This window comes from Loxodonta africana, chromosome 17 (assembly GCF_030014295.1).
Source record: "Loxodonta africana isolate mLoxAfr1 chromosome 17, mLoxAfr1.hap2, whole genome shotgun sequence".
Classification (NCBI taxonomy): domain Eukaryota; kingdom Metazoa; phylum Chordata; class Mammalia; order Proboscidea; family Elephantidae; genus Loxodonta; species Loxodonta africana.
The window spans coordinates 18,580,438-18,597,179 of NC_087358.1; positions in this window are offsets into that span (position 1 = coordinate 18,580,438).

Sequence of the window (16,742 nt, forward strand, 5' to 3'; positions counted from 1 at the left end):
TCTTACATCCCCCAAAATTTTAATTTGCCTTGAAAATATGGTGATTTCCAAGAGAAACAATAGCAGGCACCAGCAGATTCAGTAGTAATCAGAACCTGCAGTACAAACAGAGCACGTGATACCTAAGGTGGTAGTTTCCAAAGCTAATTGGTGAGTGCATGGGGGAAGTTTCCTGAATTAAAAAAAAAAAAATGAGGAGATTTGCAAGGGTGTGGAGTTCTTATAGAGCTGCTGGAAATAAGAGTCAACAAACCTGGACCATTACAACCACATCTTCATTTTACCTCTAGTTTGGTGTGACCTGTGGAAGTACAGGTTACAGTCACATAGAAAACTTAACCCTAATTTGAGACACATTGAGATTGAGATTAGGAAAAAAAAAAAATACTAAACATTACATTTGGGCATGCCTCCAGGCATAATGTTTGTTGTTGTTAGTTGCCATCAAGTCAATTCTGACTCATGGCAGCACCCTGTGTGCAGCATAGAGTTGCTCCATAGGGTTTTCAAGGCTGTGACGTTTTGGAAGCAGATTGCCAGACCTGACTTCCCGAGCACATCTGAATGGGTTTGAACATCAAACTTTCAGCTAGCAGTCAAGTGCCTGACCATTTGTGCCACCCAGATAATACAATCCATAGATGGTGGCATTGCATTGATTCATAGCTATGATTATATTTTCCATCATTTTTACAATGAATGTTTTACTTTTGAAATCAGAGGGGGAAAAAAAAAAACACTTTTTGTAAACAGAAATATTTGAGAAGTCTGAAAGAGTAAATTTTCCCTAGTGATTTGATTCCGTAGAGATTTGAGGAAATGACTAAGTGAAAAACAGCACATACTATTTCTTTTGTGGTTAAAATAGGAATTCAGTAAAATAGGAATTCAGAATAGTGCTAGAGAGACATCACCATTAAGGAAAGACCAGAGGCTTAAGTTTCTAAGTAAACTTGGCATAATCTAGAATTAGTAAGACAACCATTTTAAGACCCCTGCTGTAACCAGAGCACCCTTTAGCATTTCCACAGGAGTTCACTACCTTCAATAATTGAATCTACTTTTCCTCAAGCACGTACATTCAACATTAACTTTAAAAAATGCCCAGTTTTGAATGTTATTCTTGAGCTTTTGTTTAATTACTTTTATTGCAATGGTTAGATAAACCACTGTGAGGGAATTTACATAATAATTTATATTCATATATGGAAAATAAAATAGTGACTTTTGCTGAAGTAATTTCTATTGTCTTTATTGAAAATAGTTTTCAAATAAATTATGAAATAAAGGGTGTTGTATAGGTTTGGGTTCAAGATTATAATTTTAATATTATCTTCAGAAAAAATAGATTTGTATTTCTAGTTAATGAGCTTATAAATGTTCTCTTTAACTATAAAAATTAAAATGGTTCCTAACAACTGCTTGTATAACACCTGACATTTTTTCCCCCATGCCTACTAGTGTTTTCAAACTTGCTTCTACAGACACACAGAGGTCTGTGAAAATATTTTTAAGGGACCTTTGAGTTCTAGAAATTTGTGTTTTCCCTTTGATAGTGATTTAATTTTTATAAACATATTCTGTGTCATTTGTATGATCATCTCAAAACAAGTATTGGTCTATTATGTAAGTGGCATGGATGCCTCTATGATTTCACTGGCTCCAAGTTGTTGTGGTTGTTGTTAGGTGCCATCAAGTTGGTTCCAACTCAAAGCGACCCTGTGTACAACAGAGAAAAACACTAACCCATCCAGCACAATCCTCACAATTGTTGCCATGCTTGATCCCATTGTTGCAGCTAGTGTCAATCCTTCTCGTTGGGAGCCTTCCTATCTTTTGTTGACCCTCATCATGACCAAGCATGATGTCCTTCTCCAGGAACTGATCCCTCCTGATAATATGTCCAAAGTATGTGAGACATAGTCTTGCTATCCTTATTTCTAAGGAGCATTCTGATTGTATTTCTTCCAAGAAGTATTAATTTAATAATGAAGAGTTAACAGAAAATAAGATGGAATAACCATGTAAAAAATGCCTTTGTCCTAAATGAAGCCTAGCTTCTTTCCATAGGGCACTATAGGAACACAAGATTGGTAGCACCTTAAAAGGGAGAAAAAAGATAGGGAAATGGAGTCATTGCATGGTTCAAGGTTGACTAGGCCTGTGGAACTCAACAGAAATATTTACCATAGAAATCATATTCAAATTGAGGTTGGAAATTTATTATTAGCAACACGACATAATCTATCACCTCAAATTTATGGTGGTAATTTTATTCATTTGTAATTATGTTTACACTCAATTTGTAAAATTCCTTTGGTTTTATAGTTATAAATCTCAAGAAGAACATGGAGTTTATTCCTAGATTTATGTTTTCATGTATATAATACTCTACAATAGTTTAAATTGAAACTGGGATCAGCTAGATTTTTTTTTTTTTTTTTTAATCATGCAAAGGGGCCCAAGCATTACTCAGGCTTGAGAAGCTGTACACTGAAACATATATCTTCTTTCCTTACCATATTTGCCAGGTATAAACCAACCGGACCACACCCAGTGCCGTCGAGTCGGTTCCAACTCATAGCGACCCTATAGGACAGAGTAGAACTGCCCCATTGAGTTTCCAAGGAGCGCCTGGCAGATTCAAACTGCCAACCCTTTGGTTAGCAGCCATAGCATTTAACCACTGTGCCACCAGGGTTTCCAATTTGCCGGGTATAGAAGGAGAAAATTCACTATTAGAACAATTGCGTGCAATACTACGGTTAAACTACTTGTTAACATTATGCCATTCTTTCAAATGACACATTTTTATGAGCTCCTAATATCCCATCAGTTGCCACTCCATAAATACATTAGAACTTCTAATAAAAAAAATTAAAAAATAAAGAACACAGGCAGGTGTGCATGCATATGTGTGCATGCATGTGCACACACATACACACACACTAGGAAAGAGAGGAAATCATTCCTTTTAAAACAAAACATCTTAGGGCCTCAAAAATGTAACGAAGTTTTGGAAAAAAATAAAATTGTATACTACAATATTTTCACGCAAAAAACATGCACCTTCTGATTGTTTGCCAGCCTCGGCCTCCCCACCTCCCAGGTATTTTCATAAACACCATGATGCCATTTTTTTTTTTTTTTTTTTTTACCTCCTGCTGTAAAAAATTAGCATTTTGCCTCTAGGTAAATACCTGTTGAGGGAGGGAGGAGAGTGAGGATGGCAAACAAATATAGAAGAAGGATTGCATTATTTGTATAAAAGTACTGGAAATTTTTTTTTTTTTTTAATGAAGACCTAACCAAGGAGATATGAATTAGTTGCTTTGAAGTATTTTAATCTGTTTCTATGACAACAAGAAAGACTATTTCTTTTTTCTGCTTTTTAGTCTTTTAACATGTGATGATATTTATAAAACATGAAACATTTATTGAGCCGAGCATTTTGCTAGGTGCTGCAGATCCAAAATGGAGCAGGCAATCCCTGTCCTGCAGGCTTTTGCACTTTGGGTGCTGAAGAGAATCTGATAGTAAGTTTTAAGGCTTGGATTGGTTATTTTCAATGCTCAGATAGTAGGTTACATTGTTAAATTCCCAATCATTATTTTCAGTTAACTTTGTGGAGTTTCAGAAAGATTTTTTTTCTTTAATTTTAAGGGGGAAAAAAAGGGAAATTAAGAAATAAGCAAATAAGTTTTCTGAAGTTACAATGTTTACCTCTAAGAGATAAAGACATTTGATTGAAAATGTTGCCTCTGAGACTATAATAAAAGGATGAATTATAAAATACTTGCTCCTAACTGTTACCCAAAGCAGGTCCTGCTCAACGCGGCTTCTCATCAATAAAGACATTGAGGTGAGGAAGAAGAAAGAGCATTTATCGCAAGCGCACAGCTAAGGAGCTAGGTGGTGTACACCTCAAATCAACCTCCCTGAACAAAGGGAGGCAGAACATTTTATACCATCTCTCACAAGGAAGTACATAAAAACATTATGGGCCTCGTAGGTTATTATGACATGTAAGCACAGTAAGACAAATTGCATTTTTTCTTTGGCATGCAGGCTAGTAAACTGGGTTTGACTGGCTGGAGCCGAAGCCAGTGCTTTGAGGACAATGAAAAGGAGGGGGCAGGTTCAGCTTTGTCTAAGCAGCTCTCCATTGATGCACACCCATTGCTATCACTTAAAGCTTTGTTTGATAACGGCTAAGCAGCTCCTGGTTGACTATCATAACTGTTCGCATTTTGCACCAACTCTATTTTATTTATTTATTTAATATTATTTTCTAGGAAAAAAAACAAACAAGGAAACAAACAAAAACCCAACCAAATAAAAACCAAACCAAAACAAAAACAAGTGAAGGAAAAAAGTATCCCTTTAGTAAGCCCTTTTTGCTCTCTTCTGTTTATTTGTAACATGCCCTGTACATAATTCCAAAATCCCCCAGCTTTCCTCTGCCTTGTCAAGCTCAGGACTCTGAAAATGTGCATCCTGTTTGATCTTTTCCAGCCTGATGAGAAACTAGTTCCTTGAGATACTTTTATTACAGTCTGCCTTTTACTTTTGTTACCTAGTGCTCCCTTAATAAAAATAATGTTACTTTAAGGACTAAGGTGCTCCTGACCCATACTGGGATATTTTCAATCACCTCATATGCATGTGAAAGCTGGGCAATGAATAGGGAAGAGTGAAGAAGAGTCCATGCCTCTGAATTATGGCATTGATGAAGAATATTGAATATACCATGGACTGCCAGAAAAACGAACAAATCTATCTTGGAATAAGTACAACCAGAATGCTCATTAGAAGCAAGGGTGGTGAGACTTGTCTTACTTACTTTGGACATATTATCAGGAGGGACCAGTCCCTGAAGAAGGTCATTATGCTTGGTAGAGGGCCAGAGAAAAACAGGGAGACTCTCAACTAGATGGATTGACACACTGACTGCAACAATGGGGAGTCATTTTAGAGATGACTATTCCTCTTATTTAATTTCTTTTTTTCTTTAATTTTTGCCATCTGCAGTGTGATAGATGAGTTTTACATGGTTTTTCTCTCCATGGTCTTATAACTTCCACTGTAGCATAGTTGGATGGAACTGTGCAAAATCAGATGCTTGTAGCCCACTAAGGGAATTGGACAGCTTGCTAATAATGCAAATATTGTATATAGCACCCTTTGGTGGATAAATAGGATCATGCAAATATGGTGTATGGAACACTAATGAGGGAATTGGTCAGTGTCTTAGTCATCTAGTGCTGCTGTTACACAAATACCACAAGTAGATGTCTTTAACAAAGAGAAATTTTATTCTCTCACAGTTTAGGAGGCTAGAAGCCCAAATTTAGGGCACCAGTTCAAGGAGAATCCTTTCTCTCTTTGTTGACTCTGGCTGGAGATCCTCATCATAAATCTTCCCCTTGCCTAGGAGTTTCTCAGCACAGGGACCCTGGGTCCAAAGGACACACTCAGCTCCCAGCTCTGCTTTCTTGGTTGTAGGAGGTCCCCATATCTGTCTGCTCACTTCTCTTATATCTCAAAAGAGATTGACTTAAGACACAACCTAATCTTGTGGATTGAGTCCTGCCTCATTAACATAATCACAGAACACTGGGAATCACACATCACAAAATGTTGACACACATTTTTCAGGGGACAGTTCAATCCATAACAGCCAGTTTTGCTATCCCACTAGGGTTAAAATGAGCCATCCCAGATATGGAAAGGCAAGACCTCACAACCACCAAGAAAGAAGAGCCAGGAGCAGAGTGTATTCTTTGGACCCAGGGTCCCTGCACTGAGAACCTCCTAGACCTAGACAACAGAAAGCTGTAACATCAGAGACAGTGCAAGATGGCAAGAAGTGGTGGTAAACAAGGCAGAGAGCCAGCAGCAGCAGAATCAGGAGACTGGCATGAGATGGTATGGTGGGCTTTCCAGCCCAATGAGCTAAAAAGCTGACTGCTTTTGGGCAGGAAGCCTGCTAACGGAGTTCCTCCAGGCAGTTGGCAGAGCTAGGCTTATTGGCCAACCGAACAAGAGAGCTGAGTGCCTTTGGGCAGGAGGCTTACTGGCAGAGTGGAGTGTCTCTAGGCACCTATCAACAGAGCTAGGCTTGCTTGTCCATGAAGCTAGAGAGCTGAGTAACTTCAGGCTAAGGCTTACCAGTAGGATGGGGCCTCTGAGCACTTACTGGTGGGGTTTAAGAGCTTTGTAACACTTGTCCGAGCAGGTCAAAGTTGGGCCAGCCCAAGAGGCCCAAGAAGCTCAGAGGGCTGAGGGCCTGAGGGCCAAGGGCCAAGAGGCTGAGGACTAGGGAGAGGCCTGTCTGTAGGCATGGTGGAGAAGCTGTCCTAACTGAAGAACTGTATCTGAGTCATTCCTGCTCCTGAATTGTAACCTGTTACTTCCCTGATAAACCCCATAATCTTGAGTGTTGTCTGTGAGTTGTGTGGCCACTGCAATGAATTATCAAACCCAGAAGAGAAGCAGAGAATGCTCTGGGAGGAATGGCTAATACTGAAGTTGGTAGAAAGGTTGGAGAATAAGACTCAGGTTTGGGTTGTTGTTGCTGAAAATGGTTCTTTCTCCTTCTCTTTGTGAAGACAGACAAGGAGGTCTGACACTACCGCCACACCATTTTTACAGTTGGCGCCATTTTTTTTACACCATCTTTAGTACATGTGTATAAGGTGAAGTTTATATAATATAGGGTATATTAAGATTTAATAAATAAATGTGTATAAAAACATTTTCTTTGATATGTAAGGTAAAATTTATTTAATTAAAATTATTTTAGTTGAATAGTGACCTATAAAATTGTAACATGGGAAATCACTTTTTTTCCCTATGAGTTTTGATTTTCAAAGCAGAAAATATATGGTAATCAACATTATTTACTAAACTAGCAGAATATGTTACTCATTAATAGAAACATCAATTTGCATTTCTTACTGTAAATGCAATATATTTTTTGAGTTGTGATCACTCTGTGGAGATAAACATTTAAATAAAATAAGCAAATGATGTAAAAACCTGCCTTTCATGCTACCTAGTTCTTAAAAAGAGCTAAACATCAATCCAAATGAAAATGTACAAGTATTGAAATTTTTTAGATTGTAAAAGCATTTTTTTCTTCCCTAAGTATTAACTCAAGTCTCAGGATTTAGATTAAGATATTGACTAAAGTGAACAAAATTAGGAATGCAATTCTGCTCTTATAACATGTAGAGGAGAGATGGCTCCTGTCATTTAAAAGTTTGCAAGTTACATGACAAGCCCTGTAACTATCCCTTCACAAAAATAAATTATGGAGATTATCCCTTCCATTTATTTAAATCCTTCCAGTGTCATATAGTGAAGCATACTTAAATGTGAAGATAAATATTATTTTAAAAAGTATAACAGCAACCATTTACTGAGCAATCATCATGTGCCAGACAATGTCTAAAGGATGTATCACAAATCATTTTCCACCTCAGCAACCAGCAACCTAAATCTCAACGTTAACCCCATTGAAGTTTTTCCCATTGCTTATGAGGGAACTGAGCTTATAAAATGCTAATGAATGTGTCCAAGGTCACACGTGGATTCAAACCCAAGGTTGGAAATTCAAATTCTATTGCATCACCAAAAATTCCTTGGAAAACAAGCGATCAATGAAGAAGACAACAAAAACATTTGGGCCTTGTTTCTATCACCTATTGACCATAGTTCTGGTGTAGTAGAGTCCTTCAGCCTCATATTCTTTATCTAAAAATTGGCAATAATATTTGTCTACTTCACAGGGTTAATGTGGATAAATTAGTTGTCCTTGAGTCAACTCCAACCCCATGCGTGGGAGAATAGGACTGTGCTCTGTGGATTTTTAACGAATGATTTTTAAAAAGTGGATCATCATGGCTTTATTTTGAGGCACCTCTGGGTGGACACCAACATCGAACCTTTCGGTTAGCAACCAGCAGGTTAACTGCTTTCACCACTCAGGGACTCCCAACACTTGTTTACTTTAAGTCTCTGTTCTTTAAAAGTAGTTACAGCCTAGGAAACCCTTTGGGGCAGTTCTACTTTGTCCTCTGTTCTGTCCTGTAAGTCAGAATTGACTCTATGGCAGTGGGTCTGGTTTTTATTACAATTCATGTTAAAATTAAAGATGTATATCAGCAGTTCTCAAAATGTTTTAATTACCTCCTATCCTATTTACCTCCTTGGTGAGGGAGAGATTCCTGCCCTAGGGTTATGGGATGGCCAACGCATGACACCTATCACTGGACAGATGAGCTTGACAACAGATTATTAGTCACATATACTCACAGTGTGGGGAAGAAAGACAACACAATCCACACATATGGGCTGCACTTGGGAACAGAGTGAACAAGTAGTGCCTGTGGGAGACAGACTTTATAGCCTCAAAAGGGTAGGGTGCTTGCTGGTTCAAGAGGACAAGGAGCCTGCCGGTTCTTGTACGAGGATGTGAATGGCTTGTCTGAATATTCCGGCTAATAGGGAACTAAAACCTGCTACTCAGGGATAAGCACAAACTGCACCTGCTCTCTCTGATAAGCAGAGCTGTTTGGCTGGGGTACCTTATCCCTTGGAGCAGAGTGGGGAAGGGAACTTGCAAGTAGGCCACTTGAGGCTGTCCCAGTTTTAGATGTTAAGGCAGTAAATAATAATGTCTTAATTTCAGGTCTTACACCATTCCTGAGACTCAGGAGGTCTGGGAGGGCCTCTGTTTTTTTCAAATATGTATGTTCTTCGTACACTTCAACCAAAAAATATACCTCAACACACTGAGTACAGAAACAGCTGTCTTCTATTGAGCCAAACATTAAAGAGATTTGCAAAAATATGAGTGCTGCTTTTCTCAGCAAATTTACTTTTGTTAATGTTTATATGTGTGTTATTATTAAAGATGATTCATACATATTAAATAAATTTCGTAGTTTTAACATCTCATACAGTAAATATCAATAGATGTAACCCACACAACGAAATCTCTTTGAGGTTCTTAATAATGTTAAGGGTGTAAGAGGTCCCGAGACAGAGACATGTGAGCACCACTGTTCTCATATTACCATTTGATCTTTAGTTAATTACTGTTTATATAAAGTGTATATTCTTGAATATAGAAAAGTGCTTTTTTTATTTGTCAGTGTATGTAGTGCCATGATTTGCACACAGTTGGCACTTAAGAAATATTTGGAGATTTTTGACTGGTAGAGGCTAGTTAATTTATCCCCATGTTGTATAAGTAGTTAAACATAAAAAGACCAACCGAAACATACAGCAGAAATTAAAACAGATTTATGATATTATTTTGAGTCACACCTAGGAAATAAATTTGTCCTTAAATTTTGAGGATTTCATATTTTAGCATTGGAAAATGATTTCTCTTTATTAAAACATCCCAACTCCCTCTTGGTAATGTCCCCATTAGTTTTACTGCTCAATCCCAGGGTATGAAATTGTGTTAAGAACTTTTTCCTTTTAGAGTTAAAATCTGTTTTCAAAATATAAATTTTTAAATGTAGACTCTTAAGTAGTGGCTAAAAGAAACACATTCACTTTAACTTAAACAGACATTTATTTTAAGTATACAAGTGAATAAAATGGAATTAACTCTGTTGTTAGGTGCCCTTGAGTTGGTTTCAACTCATAGTGACCTTATGTACAACAGAACAAAACACTGTCTGGTCCTGCACCATCTCATAGTTGTTGCTATGATTGAGCTCATTGTTGTAGCCACTGTGTCAATCCATCTCATGGAAGGTCTTCCTCTTTTTCACTGACCGTACACTTTACCAAGGATGATGTCCTTCTCCAGGGACTGGTCCCTCCTGTTATCATTTCCAAAGTACATGAGACAAAGTCTTGCCATCCTCTCTTCTAAGGAGCATTCTGGCTGTACTTCTTCCAAGACAGATTTGTTCATTCTTCCAACAGTCCATAGTATATTCAATATTCTTTACCTACACCATAATTCAAAGACATTAGTTCTTCTTCAGTCTTCCTTATTCATTGTCTAGCTTTTGTATGCATATAAAGCAATTGATTAATATTAGGAAGTATATTTAAGCTTCTCAATAGCTGGAAAGCCATCTTTGTCTTGTCTTATACGCTTGGACTCTTACCTTTCTCTGTGTGCATATTTTCTGTGTCATTTCTGTATATGGCTGCTTGTATTAGCATTTAGCCTATCAAAACATCTCCAAAATGAAGATTCCAGAAGTATATAAAGAGTATATAGCCTTAAAAGTCAATCGTGCCTAGCTAACTGACTTAGCATTCTATTGTCTCCATTCCAGCTTTTCTAGAGGAAGATTCCAATTGATTCTATGTAGATGTCTTTTCCATTTTTTGTGCAATTCTCTGAGCCTCTGCTGGTGGTGTATTTGAGTTTGGGGGAAGTGTTATTTCATATGGCATGCAAGACTATTCTTTATGTCCTTTATGAGGAAATGAAAAGGAGTTTGTAGCTTTAGGACCCCAACTAATGAAATCCTTCAAAATATTTTAGACCTTTAGATAACATGATGGCAATTCCATACTGATTTTTTAAAAATTCATCCCAAACTTATATAAACGTTTGCTTCAATGGTTTTTATATTAGTTGCTATGAGGCCTCTAGGAATTTTGACCAAATATAAAAATGTTATTATAGATAGAGTAGCAAGTCATATATAATGTCTAAACAGCAGCTTTAGTTGGTTGCCCTCAAAAATAACATTGCTCTTCCACACAGATAAGTTTATTGGTTTCAAAATGAGATAAATAACCCTATGTTTGAAACATCTAAGTATAACTGAATACATACATAATGAAACTTTTCAAAATATATTTTCTTATGAAATTTTTCACTTTAGTATGTAAAGCAATAATAGAATACAGATTTTAATATATTGCATAGTGTAGGGATAAATTATGTAATTTTTATGATAACCTCTTAGTGGCATTATATATGCTTTTATAGAAAAGAAATCATCTGCAAGACATAAGAATTTGCAGTCTGTCCCAAGTCAACACGCACAAAGCCTGATTTTTACCCCATAAATCTTAAGCCCAGAACTTACACAACATCTAAGAAGGAGGTTAGAGGGAAACCCTAAAGTGAATAACTCTAATAGATATATACTGCCTTTTCAATATTCCCTGAGAATTCATAGGTTTTTTATCCTGAAATAGAGATAATGCTAACTTAGCAATAAGGGGAAATTCACATGAGTAATAATGTACGGTTTCATATCCTTCTAAAAAAAATTCACGAAGTGAATATTTAAGATTCAACCATTCTACTATAGTGGAGTTATTAAATATGAAATTGTCTATAAAACATACATTGAGCATAGATCCTCACCAGTATTAAAATCTAGCTTTATATGAAAAAGGAAAATAAAAACTACATAAACCAAAAACAAAACAAAACCAACCTGTTGCAGTTGAGTCAATTCCAGCTTGAGACTATCTTATTTGAATGTAGTCTCATTGTGTGTTGTTTTCATTATAAGCAGTAATGGTTCCTTTATGATACATTTATTCTCATAGGCAGGAAATGGGAAGACTTAGGCATAGCCACTTGCCCTTTGTGGGAGAGATTGGAGGCTGAGTAAATAATCGGTACTTTTCCAAGCCAGATGCATATGCTTTATCCTTAGAGGTTAAACCTAACACTGAGTTAGAGAATTCTAAGACATTTAGATTTTTAAATATTAAAAAAAAAAAATCATCTTTTACTAAGGAAAAGCAGTTTTATTATTTCTAGAAAAAGGAACAGATGAATCTTTTTTATGAATTACTAGGGATGAGAGAAAAATAAAACACAAACCGTGTGAAGCATACTGATTATTGAGCAGGGATATGGAAGGAAGAGAAGTTATATAACGACAGTTTTTAATCTTGACTTGGATGAAGAGAGGACAGGAAAGAATTTTCTGATTATGTGATGCTTGATCTGAGATTTGAAAAAAAAAAAAAAAAGTTTAAGATTTAACTTACCAAAGCAAGTTGGGAAGACTGAAATTTGTTTTGTAAAAACCTTTTACTCTGAGCATGGAGGAATAAAATCTTTTTCCTTCCATTTTGTTTGTTTTATGCATGCTCTTGAGCTCCCTGAATTCCTCGTTTTTGATGTCATTTCATATCAGTTAAGGTAAAGTGTCTCCACCACTCATCTCTCAGTAAGATGATTACCTCTGTTTTATTGACTATGCAAAGGCATTCAACTGTGTGGATCATAACAAATTATGGACAACATTGAGAAGGATGGGAATTTCAGAACACTTAATTGTGCTCTTGCAGAGCCTGTATATAGACCAGGAAGCAGTCAGTCAAACTGAACAAGGGGGTACTGCATGGTTTAAAGTCAGGAAAGGTGTGTGTCACGGTTGTATTGTTTCACCATGCTTATTCAGTCTGTACACTGAGCAAATAATCTGAGAAGTTGGATTATATGAAGAACATGGCATCAGAATTGGGGGAAGACTAATTGACAACCTGCAATATGCAGATGACATAACCGTGCTTGCTGAAAGTGAAGAGGACTTGAAGCACTTTACTGATGAAGATCAAAAACCACAGCCTTCAGTATGAATTGCACCTCAACATAAAGAAAACAAAAATCCTCTCAACTGGACCAATAAGCAATATCATGATAAACAAAGAAAAGATTGAAGTTGTAAAGGATTTAATTTTACTTGAATCCACAATCAACACTCATGGAAGCAGCAGCCAGAGAATCAAACAATGGTCTGCATTGGGCAAATCTGCTGCAAAAGACCTCTTTAAACGGTTAAAAAGCAAAAATGCTACTTTGAAGGTAAAAGTGTGCCTTAATAGCCTCATATGCATGTGAAAGCTGGACGATGACTAAGAAAAGCCAAAGAATTAAAAAAACATCTTTTAATTATGGTATTCGTGAAGAATATTGCATATACCATGTACTGCCAGAAAAATGAACAAATCTGTCTTGGAAAAAGTATAGCCAGAATGCTCCTTAGAAGCAAGGATGGTGAGACTTTGTCTTACTTAAACATGTTATCAGGAGGGACCAGTCCCTGGAGAAGGACATCGTGCTTGGTAAAGTAGAAGGTCAGCGAAAGAGAGGAAGACCCTCAAGGAGATGGATTGACAGTGGCTGCAACAATGGGCTCAAACATATCAACAATTGTGAGGATGGTGCAGGACCAGGCAGTGTTTGTTGTACATAGTGTTATGAGTTGGAACCGACTCAACAGCACCTAAGAATGAAGTCTCTCCTGCTGTAACAAAAAGCTAAAAATTTGCTCCACAAATTTATGCTGAGACTTAGATTATTTTCTCCTGTGTTTTTACTATCCAATAGCATCCTTATCTGCATGGACAAAACTGAGTTGATTCTACATTTTTATTCCAGACGATAGAAGGGAAGAAGGGACTAATTCAGGATAAAGAGCTTTAAGTTGAAGTTGTAGATGATGCAGAAGCGGCTCACGACATGCCCACTTATACACCACTGGCCAGAACTTAAGGCATATGTACACACTTAGCTACAAGGTAAACTAAGGAATTGTCGTTTTTTTTAGGTGGTTGGCTAACTGTCTAGATAAAACCCATTTCTGTGTGAGAAAGGGAGATTAATTTAAGGGAAAATCAATTCTCCTGTCTAAGTTACTTCCTGTTCAGGTTGGCTCTATGTAACGTTGTTATTAGCTGCTTGTCCTTCAGCCCCTGACTTATGGCAATCTCATGAGTTACTGGGTAGCTGCTCCATAGGGTGTTCTTGGCTGTCATCTTTATGGAAGATGTCCATTAGGCCTTTTTTTCCATGAAGCCACGGGGTGGGTTTGAACCACCAAATGTTGGGTTAGCAGCTAATCACAAGTGGCTTGCATCACCGAGGCTCCTTTACTTCGTTAGTGGTTTTTCTTCATTTACATTTCTCCTGACATTCCATTGCTCATCCTATTTTAGTATCCCATTACTCCCTCTCTCTTTCCCCCACCCCCGCCGCCCCCCACATCTCCCGTTTTGATTAAGCTCTTTCAGCTCAAAATTGTTCTGGTACCCTGTACAGATAAAATGTTGAGTATTAATCTCCCATTAAAGGTGGAAAACATTATTATGGGTTTTCAGAAAGGGTGGGTACTTACAATAGTAATAGTAAAATTAAAGATGCTATTGAGAAGGTAGATTTAACTTGGACCTTGAGTCTTGCCGTGTTAGACAACACTCCATAGGTCTCCTCTCACTTCTTACACCAACTGCAAACATTTGAGGGAACACAGCCTACAAGACCAGGCCCATTATGAGACCAATTGCAAGTTTGGGGACTTTCCAAAACCACTCTCAGGTTCAGTAATTCATTAAAAGTGATCACAGAACTCACTGAAAGCTGTTATACAACATTTATAGTTTATTACAAGAAAAGTATGCTGATTAAAATCAGACAAGAAAAGAGATACACAGGACAGAGTTCAGGAGGATCCTAAGCAGAAACTTCCAGGTATCATTTCCAGGTGGTGTCATGGTCAGAGTTAACTCCTCAGGTAGCAGTGTTTGACAGTACACATGGAGTATTGACAATACACATGACAATACACCAAGAAGCTCACTTGGGCTTTGGTATCCAGCGCCTTTAATTGGGCCTCCATCGTGTAGGCATGGCTGATTGCAAACATGGCTAATATCAGTGTCCAGTAACTTGGAGGTTGGGCTGAAACCTCTTGACTCCAATCCTTCACCCTAAATCACATTGTTACTATCTGTCATAGCCCAAGGTACCCAGGCAAACAAAGAAAATCCTATCAGGCATGACATTCCAAAGATTTAGAAATTACCTCCCTGTCTTAGGCTGAGTTCTCTAAAGAAGCAAACCAGTAAAGCATATAAATATATATATAAAGAGAGATTTGTATCAAGGAAATGGCTCAGGCAGTTGTAGAGGCTGGAATGTCCCAAGTCCGTGGGTCAGAATAATGACTTCTCCTGATTCATGGAGCCGCAGGGGCTGGCAAACTCAAGATCAACAGGTCAGAAAATAGGCCTCTTGCTCAATTCTGCAAAGATTGATGAATCCCAAGATCAGCAGGCGAGACCCAGTTAAGCTGCTAGCTCAAGTCCCAAGAACTCGAGGTGCGATGAACCGGAGCCAGCTGCAGGATTCAGGATGAGTAAAAACCCACAAGCCTTTCCAGAATCTCCACTTATATTCAATGTGGGCCGCATGCCCAAGGAAACTCACTTTCAACTGATTGGCTACTCAAGCAGGTCCCATTATAGAGGTGATCACATAATACCAAATCTCATCATGGAAGTGATCACAACATCATACGGCTATCAAACCACTTAGAATCATGGCCCAGCCAAGCTGACACATAACCTTAACCATCACACTGCCAGAAGCCAAGGGCAAAATACAGATCTCTCTTTGGGTGAAGATAAATTCTTTACTGCACAAATATGATAATGTTTAGGAGATGTGAAGATGGCAAGAAAGGCTAATCCTGGGATGAAAAGGACAGGGCTTCTATAAGAAAGTGAAAGTAATTCAATTTGGTCGTACTCTGGCACATTCAACATGTTTTTAATGCATGATCTGGCTGCTGCTTGGATTCACTTGTGATCCAAACACCTCAAACTCACTGTCCATGTGAATCTGTAATCTCCATTAGTAGTTTGTAAAAGAATTAGAAAATAATTAAATTATATAGTAGGTTAGAAGACATGATAATTCTAGATTTCACTAATATACCTGGTACTCCACTTCTCATAAGCATATGGAAGACTGATTTTCCTCAACCCCTTTAGGTTATGTACAACCACATGAATTGCTCTGTGAAAGTACTCAAGAGCTCATATACAATTTTCCATGTTCCCTTCTTTCCCATGCTGAGGCAAATGTGGAAACATAAAAAGATGTTGGTGGCATCATAGCTTGAGTCTACATGAACTACAAGTCACTGAGACATTCTGCTGACCTGCATGGAACGTAAAGAATTATCATGACTATCTTAAGTCACTATAATGTGGGGGTTTGATTGTCACAATCTTCTTGTGCTGTTCAATACAGGCATTTTTAATGCCAAAACAAACAAACCAGACCAGGTTAAAGGAAGTCAGGACCACCAGAGGGAAGATCACTTGCAATTTAACATTGGGTGGTAAATATAGCTTCTCATTCAGAAACACTTGAGTAAAGAATTGAAGGAAATGAAGAAGTTAGTGATAGAGTTATCTGGGGAAAGGTAGCTTCCTACTGGGAGTACAGTCAGTGCAAAGGGCCCTAAGAAAAGACTTTGCCTTATATATCCTATGAAAGGAAAGCTCATTAGCAGAATGACCAAGCCGTAAAGAGAGATCAATGAGGTAATGAAAAACAAGGGGTAGATTCTACTGTGACCTTGTTGGGCACTTTAAGGCTTTGGGCTTTTTCTCTGAGTAAAATCAGAGGACATGAAGGATTTGGATCTGAGACTTGACATAATAGAATTTACATTTTAAAGGGTGGACCATTGTGATCAGAGAGATTAATCAGGAAGCTACTGCCTTAATCCCAGTGAGAGATGATGGTGCCTCACAGCAGGGTGTTTACAGTGGAGAGGTGACATATTTTCTGATGATTTGGATATGTATGTAAAAAAAAGAAAAAGAGGTTTCAATATGACCCCAAAGTTTTTAACCTGAGCAATTGGAAGAATGTGAGGAGAAGAAATGAGACGAAGACAGCTCTTTTAAGGAGTTTTACTGAAAAGAAGAAATGG